Source organism: Nycticebus coucang, chromosome 13 (genome assembly GCF_027406575.1).
Source record: "Nycticebus coucang isolate mNycCou1 chromosome 13, mNycCou1.pri, whole genome shotgun sequence".
Taxonomy (NCBI): domain Eukaryota; kingdom Metazoa; phylum Chordata; class Mammalia; order Primates; family Lorisidae; genus Nycticebus; species Nycticebus coucang.
In genome coordinates this window covers 100545535-100565227 of record NC_069792.1, presented here as the reverse complement: position 1 = coordinate 100565227, position 19693 = coordinate 100545535, and positions in this window count along the sequence as shown.

Genomic DNA, 19693 nt, shown 5'->3' with positions numbered 1-19693 from the left:
GACCTTTTTTTCTTTCTCTGATGCACGTTGGAAGAAGAGTTGCGTTGGGCCACACAGTAAATACACAGACACTAATAAAAGCTGATGAGAAAAAAAAAGAAAGAAAAAAGAAAAATTTGTGTATACTTTTTGTGATTATACGACACCACAGATAAGCAAAAAATGTCCCCACAAAATCAGCATGTGGCCCAGGGCCCGCAGGTTGGACACCCCTGGTTGGATACTTCCCTTAGGATGATGATCTCCAGGTCCAGCTTTGCAGAAAGCAGCATTAAGCCGTCCTTCTCGGGGGCCGGGCAGTAGTCCACGGTGTACGTAAATCACACCCTGATGATCCACTCGTGAATGGATGGGCGCTGGGGCTGATGCCGCATCTCCGCAATTGTGAATTAGGCTGTAAGAAGCATTCGAGGGCGGGTGTGCTTCTGGCAAAGTGCCCTCTTCTCCTGCGGGGGATGCCCAGGTGGAATGCAGGTCGGCTTTTAGCTCTCTGCAGAGGCTGTACCAGTTTGCAGTCCCTCCAACAGTGTCCTGCATTTCTTTCTCTCTCCATCCCTGTCAGCACGTACTGATTTTGGACTTCTTAATAACAGCTGTTCTACTGGGGTTAGGTAATTTCTCATTGCGGCTTTAATTTGCATTTCCCTGATGATTAGTGACATTGAACATTTTTTCATATGTTTATTGGCCATTTTATCTTCTTTTGTTAAACTTTTTTTCTGTTCGTGGCTTTTACCCACTTCTTGCTGGTGAGAACCTTTTTATCTTCCCTAAGATTTGATTTTGAAATTTATCAGAACTTACTGAAAATGACCATTGCAGAGGGAAACAGGACAAAAGGCAGGCCCCCAGCCATCCACCCAGACCCCAGAGCTTCTACGGGTGTGCACATCTGTGGGTGGGTGTGGCCGACACTGGCCGGGGCCCTCTGCGCCCACTGGCTCCTCATCTTCCTGGGAACACGGCCTCCCTGGCATGGAGACAAAGACACTTTGCTTGACCAAACTGCAGTCAGGCTTCCGAGGCTTCCCCGGAGCCCATCTGTGCACCTCCTTGTAAAGTCTGGTTTTAGGGATGAGCTCTGCTAGGTCAGCTTGGCAAGAACCCCACGAGATGGGTATTTTATAGCAATTCCGCTCCCTTTCTTTCCTTGATAACACAACGTCTTTCCACATCGGCTTCAGAGTATGTGTGGCAACTGCAGTAACAGAAGCTTCATCTCACACTGCCTGAAACATGGGTTTTATCTCTTACGCCAAAAGAGACAATCATTCTAGAGTTAATTAAACTAATGATTCAGACATGGACTGAGGACTCAAGTTTTCTCATCTTTCCAAACTGCCATCCTCAGATCGTTGCCTTTTGTCCTGGTTTGTTCCCTCCTGGCTGCAAGAGAACGAAGCTTCATGCTTTCCCATGATAACATCATACTCAGCAGCATATATTTTTAGAAGGTAATAAATATATTGCGTCCCAGGAACAATAACAATGCTTCACATCCAAGTTGCAAAGACGGTTTTGTGAGAGAAATCTAATATTCATCAACAGGAAAAAACATGAATAAACTCCGGTATGTTCGGTGCTGGAATATTCCTTATTGAAACACATGTGCCACCACTGCACATATCATGGACGCATCTCACAAGCACAGTGCTGAATAATGCAAAGGACCCGGGATAGGCCTGACCCTCTGACCTTGCGTGTTCACATTTCCATAAAGCTCGAAACCAAGAAGGGCTGAGCAGTGCTCCACGCAGGGACCTGGATGCACAGGCACGGAAGGACGGCCCCCAGGTGGAGAGGGCAGGGGCCCTGGAGGAGCTGAGGATGGGGGGGCCCACCTGTCTGCACCCCTTCCTGCCGGCCACAGGTCAGGTGATGTCTCCCACTTCCCGGCATGGTTCCTAAAACTCTTCCTGGTCACTTCCATGTTCTCTCCCACGGGATGCTGAGACAGCCCTTCTTCAGCGTCAGAAGACTCAGGTCCTCAAGGGCACATCTCTCTGGCTTTTCTGGGCAGTGACCTTCACACATGTTGGCTTTGTGGGGTTTTCATGGGTCCATAATCACAGCTTGAGTTCCTCCTGTGGACTGTAAGCCATCATGTGTGTCACTGCTGGTCCCCTCTGCCCTGAGCAACCAGCCAGCTGCTTCAGCAGCAGGGGGACTCTCTGTCCACTCCCTCCGAGGCCACAGGCCCTCCTCTTCTGGCACTTTCCATGTCCTCTTTTGTTGGTTTGGTTTTAAATTACTCCCTCATTGTCCTGGAGCACATCCTCAAGTCACTTCTTAAGAGAAGCCAAATGGAAGATTGACCTTGAATGTCTGAAAATGTCTTTATTCCACCTTCACATCTGATGAGCAGTTTGGCTGTGAATAGGATTCCGTAGAATGTTGGGGGCATAGGGACAATTGCAACTGCTGCCAAGGAGGCGATGCTAGTTTATTTTTTATTTCTTTGTAGATGATGATTTTCCATCTCTCTGAAAGTTTTTAGAATTGTTGTTGTTGCTTTTAATCTCAGGTGTTATGTAATTTTATAATTTGCCTCATGGTGAATCTTTTTTTATTCTTCCTGCTTGGTACTTACAGGAGGCCCTTTTGGTTTTAAGGTTTGTGTTTTTATTCAGTGCTCAGAAACTCTCATTATTTGCTCAATCTTCCCTCCATCCGGTTCCCGGGCTTTGTTTCCAGGTGTTGGCCTCCTGGTGACACTGCTGTGTGCCTTATCTATTTGCTTATAAGTTCAATCTCTTTGTCTTTTTTGCTGCACTCCTGGACACTTGCTGGACTCCGTTTTCTCATCCTCCTGGTGTTTTTATATAGAGGGTGCAACCATCTTTTAGAATCTAAGTGCTTATTTTGGTTATCTGTGTTCCCTTTTCTTGGTTATCTGCATTCCCTGCTGTTTTTTATTTTATGAATATTGTCCATGGAAAAAAACTCAAACTCCATAACATAATTTAAAGAGGTTTATTCTGAGTGGAATATTTGTGACTGCTACTTGGGGAAGATCGTCTCAAGAGGTCTTAAGAAAATGCCTGAGGAGGCTGGGTTGCAGTTTGGTTTCCTACATTCCTGGAGACGGGAATTGATGGGACATCTCAAAGCAGGGGCTTAAAGGCCATGGGTGGGCTTCAGGGATTCTCAAGTTGGCAGCTGGGTAGAAGAGTCTAGCGTTGTTGAAAGACCTCGTGTCGGTAGGAGGACACTTGAGTTAGGATTAGGGGGTCTGCCACCTGTCATGTGATGCCATGGCAGTCAGGCTGGGATGTAAGCACGTGACACTGGTTAATAAAAGCCCATTAAAAAAAATTTATTTATTATTAAATCATAACTGTGTACATCAATGCAATCATGGGGCACCATACACTGGTTTTATATACCATTTGACATATTTTCATCACACTGGTTAACATAGCCTTCCTGGCATTTTCTTAGTTATTGTGTTAAGACATTTATATTCTGGGCGGCTCCTGTGGCTCAGTCGGTAAGGCGCCAGCCCCATATACCGAGGGTGGCGGGTTCAAACCCGGCCCCGGCCAAACTGCAACCAAAAAGTAGCCGGGCATTGTGGCGGGCGCCTGTAGTCCCAGCTACTCAGGAGGCTGAGGCAAGAGAATTGCTTAAGCCCAGGAGTTGGAGGTTGCTGTGAGCTGTGTGAGGCCACGGCACTCTACAGAGGGCCAAAAAGTGAGACTCTGTCTCTACAAAAAAAAAAAAGACATTTATATTCTACATTTAGTAAATTTTGCATGTACTCTTGTGAGATGCACCGTAGGTATAATCCCACCCATCATCCTTCCTCTGCCCATTCTCCCCTCTCCCTCCCCTCCCTCTCCCCTTCCCCATATTCTTAGGTTATAATTGGGTTATATCTTTCATGTGAAAGCTATAAATTAGTTCATAATAGGGCTGAGTACATTGGATACTTTTTCTTCCATTCTTGAGATACTTTACTAAGAAGAATATGTTCCAGCTCCATCCATGTAAACATGAAAGAGGTAAAGTCTCTATCTTTCTTTAAGGCTGCATAATATTCCATGGTGTACATGTACAACAATTTATTAATCCATTGGTGGATCAATGGGCACTTGGGCTTCTTCCATGACTTAGCAATTATGAATTGGGCTGCAATAAACATTCTGGTACAAATATCTTTGTTATAATGTGATTTTTGGTCTTCCAGGTATAAACCTAGTAATAAAAGCCCATTTAATGAGATTTTATCATTCATGAGGTGTGACTCACCAGGCCTCTTAGAAAACAGTTTGGGCAGGAGAATCAGCAGGTCAGAGTCTGATCCTCAGTGTAAGACCCTCTTACGTATCTCTGTGTGAGCCAGCTGGGATATTCCTGGGTCCTTCTCCCTGGATCTGCTGTTTCCTCTGGTCTCATCTTTTCCTTCGTGTGGCTAGTGCCCTCGCGTGCCTGATGAGCACTGGTGTCTGTTCCCGTAACAGACCGGGACACGGGCCTGGGCTGCCCATCCATGACAAGCAGCCTCCCCTCTTGATAGCGGTTCTGACTCTGGGCTTTGTGTGAGGAAGACAGATATGGCGGCTGCTGTGGGATCCTCTTCAGAGCGAGGGGCACCCAGAGTCAGGACAGAGGGTGTCATTCTAGGGTCCAGAAATGACAAGACAGGAGGGTTTCCCAGACTTTAGGAATTCAACCCTCCTGAGCCACTCACTGTGCTGCAGCCTTTGTTGAGAACCCTGCGGACTCAGCTGGCTGAAACCGGCCCCTGGCAGGCCCTGGCAGCTGCAGATAACTCTGAAAACTTTCCTCTTCTGCAGCCTACAGTTGCCACGCGGGAGACACTACCGCCTCGTCACCACAACAGGCAGCTTGTGTGTGAACATCACACACTCACCACACACCAGAAGGGAAACTGCGTCCCTGTGTGTGATGACACATCTTTCTCTCCCTGGGGAGATGCCACTTTGGAGAGGGTCCCTCACTCTCCTCACTTGCTCCAGGTGATTAAGATCTTCCTACTTTGTTGCTCAGCAGGTGAACGAGACCTGACCTCTCAGGAAACACAGCCCAGGGGGTGCACGCCGTGGCCTCAGCCGTAAGCCGTCAGGACTGGGTCCCTGGGGTCACTTCTCCCTGAATCCTGATCCCATGGGTGAGGAAGGCTGAGGACTCCTGCTAGGGCTGGCTCTGGTGTCACTCAGCAAAGACCCCATCTTCCTCCGGCCACCCACCCTGACATGCCTATGTTGCTGCCTCCCCACATCCCAGCTGCGCAGATCAGGACCGCAGCTTCCTCCTGTTTTATAGGTCAGTTCAGTCTCACCCTCTGCTTTCTGCCTTCTGGAAATTTATTAAAATCGCTTAGTCATTGTTGTGAGGATTAGAATCAATTATGCATGCAAAGCACATCGCACAGTACCTGGCGCTCAGGAGTCCTGGAGAAATGTCAGCGATTGTTGCCGCAGCTGGCTGAGTGGCTTCCCCACCACGGAGGACTCTTCCTGGAGAAGGCCACAGTGGAGAGAGACACAGACACAGGCCCCGCAATAGCAGTCTCCAGTTCCCTGCACGGGACAGTCCCACATGTGGGCTCAGTCCTCCCCAGGCAGCTCTCACCTCCCACCCTGTTTGTCTTCAGGGTCAAAGGCCCCAGGGATTCCTGGAAGCTTAGGAGGCTTGCGGGTTGGTTCCTGAGGGTGGCAAGAGGTCTTCAACCCAGGGCATCTTTGGTGAGCCCCAGCAGCTCACAGCTGCCAGCGAGTCCAGGAAAGGGCAGGTTCTGGGGTGCCCCTGCCCTCACAAGCCGCCTTCCACTTGGGTGTGGATGGAAGCAGAGACGTGCTCCTGCTGGTACAGTCTAGTAGAGGTGAAGGGCTTATATGTGTCCTGTGGGACCCCACTCGCCAGCCCCTTGGAGGCCTACAGAGAGCAATGGCCACATGGGGAAGCCCAGGTGGCCAGGAGCACTGGGCATCTACAGCTGCCTTTGACCTTTAGGGATGGGGCTGGCCCCTTTGGCGGCAGTCAACAAGAGGCCAGGCCACACAGCTGCCACGGAATGAATCCAGCCAGCATCCTGAATGGGCCTGGAAGTTCTGCCCCAGTCTGGCATCCAGATGAGAACCATGCCTGGCCCGTAGCTTGGCTGCAGCCTCATGAGGCCCTGAGCAGAGGTCTGGCCAGGCCACACCTGGCCTCCTTCGTGAGCCCTGGCATGGGGTGACAGTGAGTGTGGTTCTAATACAGGTGGCAACTTGTTATACCACAACGGACAGCACTCATGCCACCCAGATGCCAGCGGGGCTGCTAGGAGACCCCCAAAGTTGGGCTGCCAGGAGACCCCCGGAAGTGCCTCCCGTGAGTTGAGGGTGCATATGCTGTGTAGTGATGCAGGTGCCAGCCAGGCAGGGGCCACCACCAGCCCAGGGACTCAGCAGTCCCTGAGGACTTGCAGGGAGTCCGCTGGTGATGCCAGGTGGAGACCAAGTGACAGAGAATGGTACCATGTGCTCTGCCCAGCTCAAGGCATTATCAGGAGACTGTGACCTGGGACAGAAAGGGCCCAAGGCCCCGGGGTCTGGTACGCTGAGCTCAGAGGTAAACGGATTTTCCATTCATCTAGTCTCGGCCTGCACATGGGCTCTGATTCCCATGGATCACTCAGGCCAAGCCCAGCCGGAGGAACTGCAAAGCTGACTTTTGTGGGGGTGCCAGCCATGTGCTCCTTTCTGAAAACTACATGTATTATGAACCTGTCTAAATTTCCTAACCACCTTCTGAAGTAGGAACTCTTAGCAGCTACGTTTTACTGATCGGGAGACAAAGTCTGGAAAAATGCAACACATTGCTCAGGGTCACATAGCTATAAATAGTGGTGCCAGGGTAGGAACCTGTGCTCCAGAGCTGGATGCTTAACCACTGCACCACATGGCCTCTTCCAGGCTAGAGAGACCCAGCCTAGGTCGGCACCGGCTGTGAGACTTTGAGCATGTTCCCAACCATGGTAAACCCATCTCCTTGTCTGAAAAGTGGGTGCCAAGCCTGTAATGCCTGCCTCACTTGGTTCTTACCTAAATGAGTGTGGCACCTGGGAGGTGTGCTGTCAATGGAATCCCTGCCTCTCGCATCCCCGGAGTGAGATGGGGCTGGATGGACCAACTGCCTGTGTGCTCCGGAACCCGAGCTCCATCCACAGGCATGGAGACACCTGGCTCCTCCAGAGGAAAGCCTTAGATGCAGAAGCACAGGTGAAGGGCAGGGATAGAGCCAGGCAGGCCCGGATCTGATACACCTGCCTCTGTGACCTGGGAAAGTCACCTAGATGCTGACCTGCACCGATCTTTCCTGAAATGGCAACACTGCAATGCACCCCTGGGCGAGGATTGCTCATAATGGCCACGTGTCTGCGGCACTCAGAGCAAAGGTCGATCTCCGCAGCAGCCATAGCTCTCATAAGCTTCTGTGTCCTGGGAGGACACAGGGGCCCTAGTGACCCCTTCTGTTTCTCTAAAGTGGAGTTGCCTGGGCAACTCATGCCACCAAATTCATCTGTGCTCTATGTTCTAGGCCATTTCTACGGTTGGCCAGGGAAGAGATGACTGGCACACTTTCCTACAGCCCTGTGTCCTCTGCCCAGGAGCTTAGCACACAACAGGGGAGGGGCTGAAAGGAAGGGGCAGGGCACTCATGTGACCTACTGTGTGCCAGGACACCCACCACCATTCAGACAGTTGGTAACATATTTTTGGTCCTTGCTACAACACATTGATATGTGTGAAATTAGCTATGTTTTGCAGAAGAAGAAATTGAAGTTCCACGAACTCAAGGAATTTGCCCAAGGTCACACAGACTAAGGATTGTCTCCTTATAGACGCGTATTCATGGAACCATAAATCAGGAAGAAAATGATAAGTATCAAAGCTATTTAAATGAGACAAGTCACTTGGCCTTCTGAGTCTTTTATCTTTTCTTGGCTAAATGCCTGGGGTAAAAGCTGCTTCTCAGAGTTATTGTGAATATTCGATGATCCATCAAATATGAGTGTGCTCAGCATGCTTAGGGCCACATAGTAGGAACTTATTCGGTGTTTATGAATCAGAACCTTAATGAAGGCTAATTAAAAATCTTCTTTTGAGGATATGAAAAGGAATATGATAATTTTAAGTGAGAAGCAGGGATCTGGAATTCATAGAGCAGGAAACTTCTGAATTGGCCTTCAATGAGGAGGGATTGGGAGGGCTCTGTAGGCAGGAAAGCACAGCACATTCCCCAAATAAGAGAGACTCTGAACTGGAGTGTGGCAGTGCAGGGGTCCAGGAGGGAGCCTCCTCAAGTGTCCAGCTGTGGGTAGGCCCACGGGCAATGAGAACCAAGAAGGGATTTGGAGCCTGACTTGGGGCTGGGGCACTGGAGCTCTGCTCTCCAATCCAACTGCTGGTAGTTCCAGAAGCTCAGGGTGTTTTCGGATCATCATAATTAGCACGGGAGGCCTCGTCCTGCACTTTACAGCAGGCAGCCTGCTCAGGCATGGGACGTGATCCAACTGCTCCTCAAAGAATGGTCACCAGTGTGGACACAAAATCTGGAACCCTCACACTGAGTCTGACAGGCACAGACTGGTCCACCTGGTGCAGGTTCCTCTCACTAACGACAGCCCAGAATGTGATGGGCATTCAGGTTGCCAAGGGCAAAATGAAAGCGTGATGACAAAGAACCAACCCCTCTTTTCCCTCCCAGTCCTGAGGAGTAATAAGGTGTGGAACCACCCTCCTGTTGTTAAAAAAATAAACTTGTCTCAATACAAATAAATGAAATGACTCTTTGTAGACACTGAACACTGGGCAGTGAGAGCTGTGACCCCAGAGGGAAGGGAAATAAACACAGATGAGACACACCGTCACCCAGGCTTTCTGCCTGAGATACATTCAGGGCTGCCATCCTGGCAAGGTGGAGTGGGAGGCAAACAGAAATTGGCAGCTTTAAGTTGAGTAGACAGAGATCAGAGTTCAGGAGGCCAAGGCAGCCAGAGTTCATAGGGCACAGTTACAGAGAGGAAAGAGCTATGCTGAGAGAAAATTCTAGAAATTGCATGGAGTGCCCTAGAGTCTGGCTAACTGCCAATGTGTGTGGGACAGGGAGCAGTAAACTAAACAGTGCCCAGAGCTTGCCCAGAGCTGAGTTTCTTCCAGCTACAAAATGGAGACACATCCCTGAACACATAGCATTTAGAACAGTGCCCTGAGATCTAAGCCTTAGAAGCTGAACTAACTCTCCATTAAATGTTCACTTTGACTCAAAAGAGCCAAAAACCAAGAACGAAAAGGATCAGAACAATCCACAGGTAACATAACTGGCTGCCAGATAAAAGTCCAAACCTCTTTAAAGGAAATAGCAAATCCAGCATTTAAGAACATAAGACTCACGGAGTTGGGGGTCAGGAGCCCAAACCCAGCTGACCTGGTTTGATTACTCAACTGAGCTAGAAAGTTCAATTGAGGCTCGGGGGTAATTGAAAGCAAAAGTGAATGGGAACAGAAAGAAAGAAAAATATGGAACATGAGCACAGGCAGCATCAGTGATGACCAGAGTAACCTGTACAAGTCTCAGTGTGACAAGGAGAAATTTTTTTGAAGAACAAAGGGAAAGTTTAGAGCACTTCCAAAGAGAGTTGCAAGTGGGTCCCTCTCATGGAGCAGCAGAGGAGCAGTGCAGAGGTACAAACACCCTCTTTCTCTCCATTCAAGTTGGTTGCAACTCTTTCATTGGCCTCTCTGTGCAGCCAGGCAGTATAGCTCTTTTCTATTGGTGGTGGATTATTATCTCTTTCTATTGGCCATTGGTTACCTAGGTTACCTCATACCCACATTCTTTTCCCTTTTTTGGCGAGAACTATTGAATGGTGAATGTTCCTGTGGACCCTCCAGGTTGTCCTCCCATCCTCCTGGAAGTTACTCTCCGAGTGTCCCTTCTCATTACCCCCCTGAGAAGATATGGTCCTGAAATCCTTAAGGAAAAAATGGATAATTACTGCTCTTGGCTACTTCCTGCTGCACAAAAATGTGTGTCAGCCTATCAGGGAGCCTCCTCAGGTTCTCCACTCTAAAGGAGTTTCAGGGAGATGGAAAGTTTCTGGCCACTTGGTCAACACATCCCATTAGCATTTGCTGGAGTCCCAGCAACACCATCTTCTCTTGGAACTGTTGGATAATGGAGGACACAAACTTAACAACAAGGTTGAACAGGCAGGGTCCAAACAGCAAGAAAATAATAACCAGGGCGGCGCCTGTGGCTCAAAGGAGTAGGGCACCGGCCCCACATGCTGGAAGTGGTGAGTTCAAACCCAGCCCTGGCAAAAAAAAAAAACGCAAAAAAAGAAAAGAAAAGAATAATCATAATTACAGGCCCAATGAAAGGATATAGAAAGAAAAGTTTCTGTAAATCAGGTATTCCCAGAGCAGATGTACTCAAAGAGCCTGTTTAAGGTTTGGAAAGCCTTTTTCTGTTCCTTGACCCATAACAGTTCTTCTATATCTTTCTCCTTTAAAGCATTATATAAGGGCTCAGCAAATTCTCCACACCAAGGAATCCATATTCGACAGTATCCTGTCATTCCTAGGACACAGTGTCTTGACTCAATTTTTTAAATAACTGTTCAAAGAAGTGAATATTTTGATCTATATCCAGAAAGAAAATCAGTTCAATGAAATAGGCCACGAATAGCAGAGACAACAGAATTGTCAGCAAGACATTAAAGGGTATATAAAACATGATTTTTATGTTCAAGGATGTAAAGTAAGAACATGAAAATAATGAGGAAAGAAATGGAAAATATAAAAAACATCAAATGGAATCTCCAGAGATGAATTATACAATCAATATCAGAAGCGAAAGTCTCATCAAATAGAAATAACAGCAGACTAGACACTAAAGAAAAAAGACCAGCGAATCTGAAGATACAGCAACATACTCTGTGTGAAGTGAAAGATGGAATAAAAATAAACAGAACTTCAGTGTCTTGTTGGATAATATCAAGTGGTCTGACTTCTGGTAATTGCAATTCTAGAATATGGGATACTATGATGGGAAAGACAGAAAACATATTTGAAGAAATGATGACAAAAATATTTCTAATTTTATTTTTAAAAAATTCTCACAAATCCAAGCACCTTAATAAACTTCAGGCAGAATAAATACATATCACGACTATCACCATTACATCGGTATCATCACCATCACTACTGCTATTACCACCACCATCATCTCCATCACCACCACCACCATCACCATCACCATGATCACCACCACTACCATCACCACCACCACCATCACCATGATCACCACCACCACCATCATCATCACCACCACCATCATCTCCATCACCACCACCACCACCACCACCACCACCATCACCATGATCACCACCACCACCATCACCACCACCATGTTCACCACCACCACCATCATCATCACCACCATTATCATCTCCATCATCATCACCACCATTATCATCTCCATCACCACCACCACCATCACCACCACCACCACCATCACCACCACCACCATCATCATCACCACCACCATCATCTCCATCACCACCACCACCACCACCACCACCATCACCATGATCACCACCACCACCATCACCACCACCATGTTCACCACCACCACCATCATCATCACCACCATTATCATCTCCATCACCACCACCACCATCACCACCCCCATCACCATGATCACCATAACCACCATCATCATCACCACCACCATCACCACTACAATCACCGCCACCACCACCACCATCATCACAGCACCATGATCACTGCCACCATCATCGTCAGCACCATCATCACTACCACCACCACCATCATCATCACTGCCACCATCACCACCACAATCACCACTCGCATCATCATCACCACCATCACCACTACAATCACCACCACCACCACCACACCATCATCACACCACCATCATCACCAACACCACCATCATCACCAACACCATGATCAGCACCAGCATTATAATCACCATCACCACCACCATCATCTCCATCACCATCACTACCACCACCATCACTACCACCACCATCATCACCACCATCATCACCATTCCCAAGACAAAAGATAAAATAAAAGTTCAAAAATCGGGTTGAGAAAAAGACTTAATATAATAAGGAGCAAAGACAAAAATAATCATAAACTTCTTGTCATAATTTATGCAAGCTAGAAGACAACAGAATGATATACTTCAAGTGTGAAAAATAAAAACCTGGCAATCTAGAATTCTATATTCAGTGAGAGTATCCTTCAAAAACAAAGTCAATAAAGCTCTTTAGACAGACAAAAGCTGAGAGAATACATTGCCAGCAGAGCAGCACTATAAAAATCACTGCAGGAAATCCTGCGGGTAGGAGGAAAATGAAACCAGATGGAAACTTCAGTCTATCAGTCTGCACAGAAAGAAGAGGGATGAAACTATAAATATGTGGGTAAATAGGAGTTCCTAATTTTAAAATTTATTTAAAGATAATCCACTATGTAAAGTGACAGTATTAATGCAACATGGCGTCATAACACACGTGCATGGTGCGTGGAGACTTAAAGGGGAAGATAAGAAGAAAAATCTGTGAGGTTTTTTTTGTTTGTTTTTTTTTTTTTTTCAGTTTTTGGCCGGGGCTGGACTTGAACCCACCACCTCCGGCATATGGGGCTGGTGCCCTACCCCTTTGAGCCACAGGCACCACCAAATCTGTGAGGTTTTTACACTAAATGTAAATTGGCATGATGTCATTTGATAAATTTAACATATACATTGTAAACGCTAAATCAAACACAGGAAGAAAGCAAAAAGGTAGAACTAATAAGGCCATAGTAAAGATAAAACAAAATCGTAGGAAATCCAAGTACAAACGAAGGCAGAAAAAGAGGAAAGAGGAACAAAAAACAGATGGGACAAACATTACACAAATAGCAAGATAATAAATTTAAGTCAAACTATATAGATAATTACATTAAATGTAAAGGATAAAAACATTCTAGCTAAAAGAGAAATTGTCAAACTAGATTTTAAAAAGTAAGATTTGACTATCTCCTACTTACAACAGGCCAACTTTTAATACAAAGACATATACAATAAAAAAAGGAAATATCTATGCACCTACACTCTAATTAAAAGGAAGCTGAAGTGGCCACATTACTACCAGAAAAAGGCATTACCAGGGAAAAAGAGGCCATATACATAATCTTTTTTTTTTTTTTTTTTTTTTTTGTAGAGACAGAGTCTCACTCTATGGCCCTTGGTAGAGTGCCATGGCCTCACACAGCTCACAGCAACCTCCAACTCCTGGGCTTAAGCGATTCCGTTGCCTCAGCCTCCCAAGTAGCTGGGACTACAGGCGCCCACCACAACGCCCGGCTATTTTTTTTTGGTTGCAGTTTGGCCGGGGCCGGGTTTGAACCTGCCACCCTCGGTATATGGGGCCGGCGCCTTACCGACTGAGCCACAGGCACCGCCCCGATATACATAATCTTATAAAGACAGATTCATTAAGATGATATAATAACTCTAAGTGGGTATGCGCCAAATAAAAGCTCTTCAGCATAGGGGAAAAATTGATAGAACTTAGAGGAAAAATCACATAATCCACAAATATATTTTAAAATTTCAACACTTAACCCTCAGCAACCATACAACAAATAGAAAGTTAGTAACGATACACCAAACTTAAAGAATGCTACTAAACAACTCGACCCAATTAACACTAACTGAGCACTAACACTATCCACTCAACAATAATACAAGACATTCTTTTAAAGCACCTGGGGAATATTTATCAAGATTCACCATTTACAGGCTGGACACCGTGGCTCACGCCTGTAATCCTAGCACTCTGGGAGGCTGAGGCAGGTAGATTGTCACAGGTTCGAGACCAGCCTGAGGCAGCGCCACCTTTCCCTACCCCTAAAAATAGCCGGGTGTTGTGGTGGGGCCTGTAGGCGCAGCTACTTGGGAGGCTGAGGCAAGAGAATTGCTTGAGTCCAAGACATTGAGGTTGCTGTGAGCTGTGACACCACAGCACTCTACCAAGGGAGACTAAGGGAGACTCTGTCTCTAAAAAAAAAGATTCACCATTGACTTGGCCATAAAACAAAAGTGAACACTTTTTTAAAATTGAAATCATGTAGAATATGTTTCCTGACCACAACAGAATTAAATTAGAGATAAAGTAGTAATCAAATAACTAGAAAAAACACAAACATTTTAAAATTTAAAATGATACTTTTAAAGGAAAAATCACAATAGAACTTATAAAGCGTTTTGAATCGAATGAAAATAATGACATTACAAAATTTGTGGGATACAACTAAATCAGTGCTCAGAGGAAAAGTTACTGCATTAAATACCTAGTAAAGAAAAAATATCTCACATCAACAACTGAAGTTTCTAGACACAAGAAACTAGGAAAAAAGAACAAGATAAATTGGAAGTAAGCAAGGGAAAAATAAAATATGAAAAAAGGCAAATTAAATCAAAGAGAAAGTGAAACAATTAAAAAAAATCAATGAAACAAAAACCTGTTTCTTTAAAAAGACTGATGACATTAAAATATATCCAGCTAGACCCTTCAAGAAATAAAGAAAGGGAAAAGCTACAAATTACCAATATGAAGAATAAAAGAGGGATATCACTACACACTCTCCTCTTAGTAAAAGGATCATGAGAAAATATGAACAAATTCATGGTGGTAATTTTAACAACCTAGATAAATCGAACAAATTCCTGGAAAGACGGAGATCACCAAACTGACATGAGAAAAACTTGAAAATCTATGTAGCCTTATATCTATTGTAATGAGAAGTTCATGGAGAAAAGTTCAGGCCCAAATGACTTTACTTAAAAATTATATCAAATACTTAAGAAATGAATAATATTGGGCGGCACCTGTGGCTCAGTGAGTAGGGCGCCAGCCCCATATGCCGAGGGTGGCGGATTCAAACCCAGCCCTGGCCAAACTGCAACAAAAAATAGCTGGGCGTTGTGGCGGGCGCCTGTAGTCCCAGCTGCTCGGGAGGCTGAGGCAAGAGAATCGCGTAAGCCCGAGAGTTAGAGGTTGCTGTGAGCCGTGTGACGCCACGGCACTCTACCCGAGGGCGGTACAGTGAGACTCTGTCGCTACAAAAAAAAAAAAAAAAGAAAAGAAAGAAATGAATAATACTAATAGAAACTCATTCAGAACATAAAGGAAACAGAAACATTCCCTATCTTGTTTGAGGAGATCCTCATGACCTTGGCACTCAAAGAGAGAACTAGACAGCAACACATCTCAGGAGCATAAAGGCAGAAATCTGTAAGAAAATATTAGTATATCAAATGTGTACAAAACATAGTACACCACAACCAAATGGGATTTACTGCAGGAATCTAAGTTTGAATTAGTATACAAAGAGGTTAACACGAAAAAAAAAAACCTAATGTAATTTACTATATTGTAAGAATGAAAGAGAAAAATAGCATTTTCATTGTGGATACAGAAAAAGCATTTGATGAAATTAAGTACCAATTTATGATAAAAAGTTCAACAAACTGTAAATAGAAGCAATCTTCTCAACCTAATAAAGGGTATGTCTAAAAAGCCTACAGCCGATACCCTCTCCTGAGACTATAATCAATGTCTACCCTCACCACTTATTCTGTAAGGTACTGGAAGCACTAGCTAGTGCAAGAAGACAAGAAACAGGAAGAAGGAAGACTGCGTAGAAAGAAATAAAACTGCCCGTATTTATAAATGGTATAATCACAAACAGAAAAGGTTCCAAAAGTATTCACTAAGAAGCTTCCAAAACTAGTTAATGACCTTAGAAAAATCACAGACTATAATATCACTAAAATTAGTGGTATTTCTACATACTAGCAATAAGTAAATAGCAAAAAAACTATCGCATGTGCAGAAATAAATTTAACATGTTCCAGACATGTTGACTGAAAATAACTAAACATTGCTGAGAGAAATTAAAGACCTAAATAAAGGTAGAGATACACAAGATTTAATAACCGAAAGACTCAAAACTGTTCAGTCGGCAATTGTTCTCAAATTATTCCATAGTCAACACAATCTTAAGAAAAAATTCCTTTTCAATAAAAATTGCCAAGCCGATTGTAAACTTTATATTAAAATGTAGTGAAATTAGACACTAAAGACAGTTTTGAAAAAGAAGAATGAAGCGGAGATATACGTCACCGAACTTGGCGTGACAACAGATACTCAGGTTACGCAGCAGAGACCCCAAATGCACACTGAAACACGTCTGTTCGATCGATTATTTTTTTTTCTTTTTCTTTTTTGCAGTTTTTGGCTGGGGCCGGGTTTGAACCCACCACCTCCGGTATATGGGGCCACTGCCCTACTCCTTGAGCAGAATAAAAGAAGATTATTCTTTGTTCCATTGAGTTATCTTTGTAAGAATCGATTGATTCAAATGGTTCATAAATCTAAATTAAAAACCTAAACGTAAAACTTCTGAACAAAATCATAGGGTGAAATCTTTATCAACTGGGAGGAAGCAAAGATTTCCTAGGTAGGGTCTAAATGAGCACAAACTATAAAAGAAAAACATTGGCAAACTGGATTTCAATTTGTGCACAAACTAAAACTTTCTGCACTTTGAAAGACATTGTTAAGAAGAAAAAAAGGCAAGACACAGAATAGGAGAAAATACTGATGAAATGCAGAGCCAGGCTTGTAAGCAGGGAGCATAAGGTTTTCTAAGCTTAAGAAGGTAAGTAGCCCCCTAAAACATGGCCCCAAATTTGAACAGATACTTTTCAGGAAGGAAAAAAAGAAGGGGAAGGAGAAGCATAAAAAATACCAGTGGCCAATAAGCACATGGAAAGATGCTCACCACTGCTAAATATCAGGAAAATGCAAATTAAGACGCAAACGGCAACCAGGCAGAAGGCCCCGGGAGGGGCTCACAGCTTAGAGCATCGCTGAGGATGGGGGCGGTGCGGGCTCTGACATCACTGGTGGATGAGGATGGGGGCGGTGCGGGCTCTGACATCACTGGTGGATGAGGATGGGGGTTAGCGCAGGCTCTGACGTCACCAGTGGATGAGGATGGGGGCCATGTGGGCTCTGACGTCACCGGTGGATGAGGATGTGGGGGCATCCCGGAGCTCTGACTCACAGGTGGATGAGGATGGGGGTGACGCTGGCTCTGATGTCACCTGCGGAGCATAAACTACTGCCACCATCCTGGAGACACTGATGATTTCTCAGAAATTGAACATGGTTTATCAAACAATCCAGAAATGTCAGTGGTAGACATTTACCAAAGATAAATGCACATATATATCCACATACGTAAAAATTCGCACCTCTATGTTCATAGAGTTGTTCACAGTAGCCCAAAACTAACATCAACCCAAATACCCATCAAGAGGTGACTCAATAATTACAAACGACTAGAGGAAGTAACAGCTAAATTGGACTTCATCAAAATTTTAAACTTCTGTGCTTTAAAGGACACTACCTTAAAAAAAAAACGCTTTAGAATGTGAGGGAATTTTTGCAAGTACTGTATCCAACAAGATCCAGTATTCCAAATATATAAAAATTCAACAATAAAAAGACAAATAAGCCAATCTAAAAAATGAACAAAGGGCTTGAATAGACATTTCTCTAAAGATGATGTGATGTACAAATGGGCAATAAGCACATGAAAAGACGTTCCTTGTCCCTAGTCATCAGAGAACGCAGACTGGAGCCCTGGGGTACCACTTCACACCTACAAGACGACCAACCCTGGGAAGACAGACAGTCAGGGCCAGCACTTTGCAAAACAGTTAGCCGAGAGTTAAACCTAAAGCTGTTTGACCCAACAATTCCAATCCTAGATACTTACTCAAGAGAATCAGGAAAAAAACAAAACAAAACATGTTCACATGAAAACTTGGACACATGCACCCACGGCAGGATGGTGCACAAGAGCCAGAAAGTGGAAAAACCCAAACCAAGTGCCCATCGACGGGTAAGTGGGTAAATGAAATGCAATAAACCCACACAACAAAGTATGACTCAGCCTTAAAAAGCAAAAAGGTACCGACATGTGCAACAACGGGGACGAAGCTTGAACGCACTCTCATCGTGCCAAGTGAGACAAGCCGGTCGGTCACAAAGCCCCCACATTGTGCTATGTCACTGTGTACAGTCTCCAGAATGGGCCCATCCAGGGATGGAAGGCTGGTTAGAGATGGCCGGGCAGTATGGGTGGGGAGTGGAGCCTGGCTGCTAATGTGTACACGGTTTTTGTTGGAAGTAATGAAAATTTCTTAAATTGGATGGTGGTGTTGGTTGTAGAACTCTGTAAATATACTAAAACCACTGAACTGTACATTTGAGATGAGTGAATTTCATGGTATGTGAATTGTATCACTGTCATTAAAATGCAAAAACAATGAGTAGATAAACAAATTATAGTATATTCACCCTATGGAAATGCTACTCAACAATAAAAATGAGTCAACTACTGATGTGTATATATGTATGTATGTACAATGTATGGATAAATCTCAAAAGCATTGTACTAAGCTTAAGAAGAGAGACGCAAAAGAATGCATGCTTTAGGATTCCATTTTTATGAGTCTCTAAAAATACAAATCTAATCTATGATGACAGAGAGCAGAGTGGTGGTTGCCTGGGGCTGAATGGGGGAAATTAGCTGGGACAGAGCAGGAGGGAGCCCTCTGGACTAATGGAATGTTCTAAACGTGATGCTGCTGGTGGCCATACAGGCAGACAAACACATGAAAAATCACCAAAACGCATGCTTAAAATCGGTTTTGTCGTACGTAACCTCTACTTTAACACAGCTAACCTCACAAAATGAGTGAAATTTCTTCAGCATGTCAATAAATATACCCGGATTATTAACTATCGCCTAAGAAACATGGAAATGTGCTTTTAAAATACTTACTGCAAAGAGTGTTCTGTGGAGTTCTCGTCTAAGATCTAACTTCATTCTGCTGGGGAGATTGTAGCGTTCCCTTAGCACCTGGTGCTACGCTGGGCGCCAGTAATAAAGGCAAAAACAAGACAGGGGCCCTGATAGCACCAAGCTCATGATTTTAGAATGGAGCCAGAGAGAGAAACAATATTTAAATAATAACTGAACGATTACACTTGAAGAGTCTGCAAAGTTAAAGGAGAATTGCTGCAAATGAACTCATGTAATATGTGGTGTCCCAGGTGTGAGGAGGGGGCAGGCAGCCTTAGGGCACTTCTCCGGAACCTGATGTGGAAACAGTGACCTGAAGGATGAAGTGGTTGGATGATGGAGAACCTGGCAGAGTGATTGGACCTCTGATATAAAGGGGGTCCTCTGCCTGGGCAATTTCTGCATTTCTTCAACCACGTGCCTGTGGCCGTATGTGTGGGTCCGGAGGTGCTAGGCCATGCTGCAGTAACACATGAACCTCCATGTCTTAATGGTCCACAAACAGACAGTGTCTCACACATGCTGCAGACCAGGGGGGCGAGGGGTTCTTCTGAGTGCTTTTCCTCAGGCCACTGCCCCTTCCTCTAAGTAATTCTGCCATGGGGGGCTCAAGGTTTCCTGGGTCACCATGGGCTGAACCATCATAAGAGATATTTTGAGCAATGCCCAGGAGTGTCTTACATCACTCTGCCCACATACCCCTGGCCTAGACTTGGAGC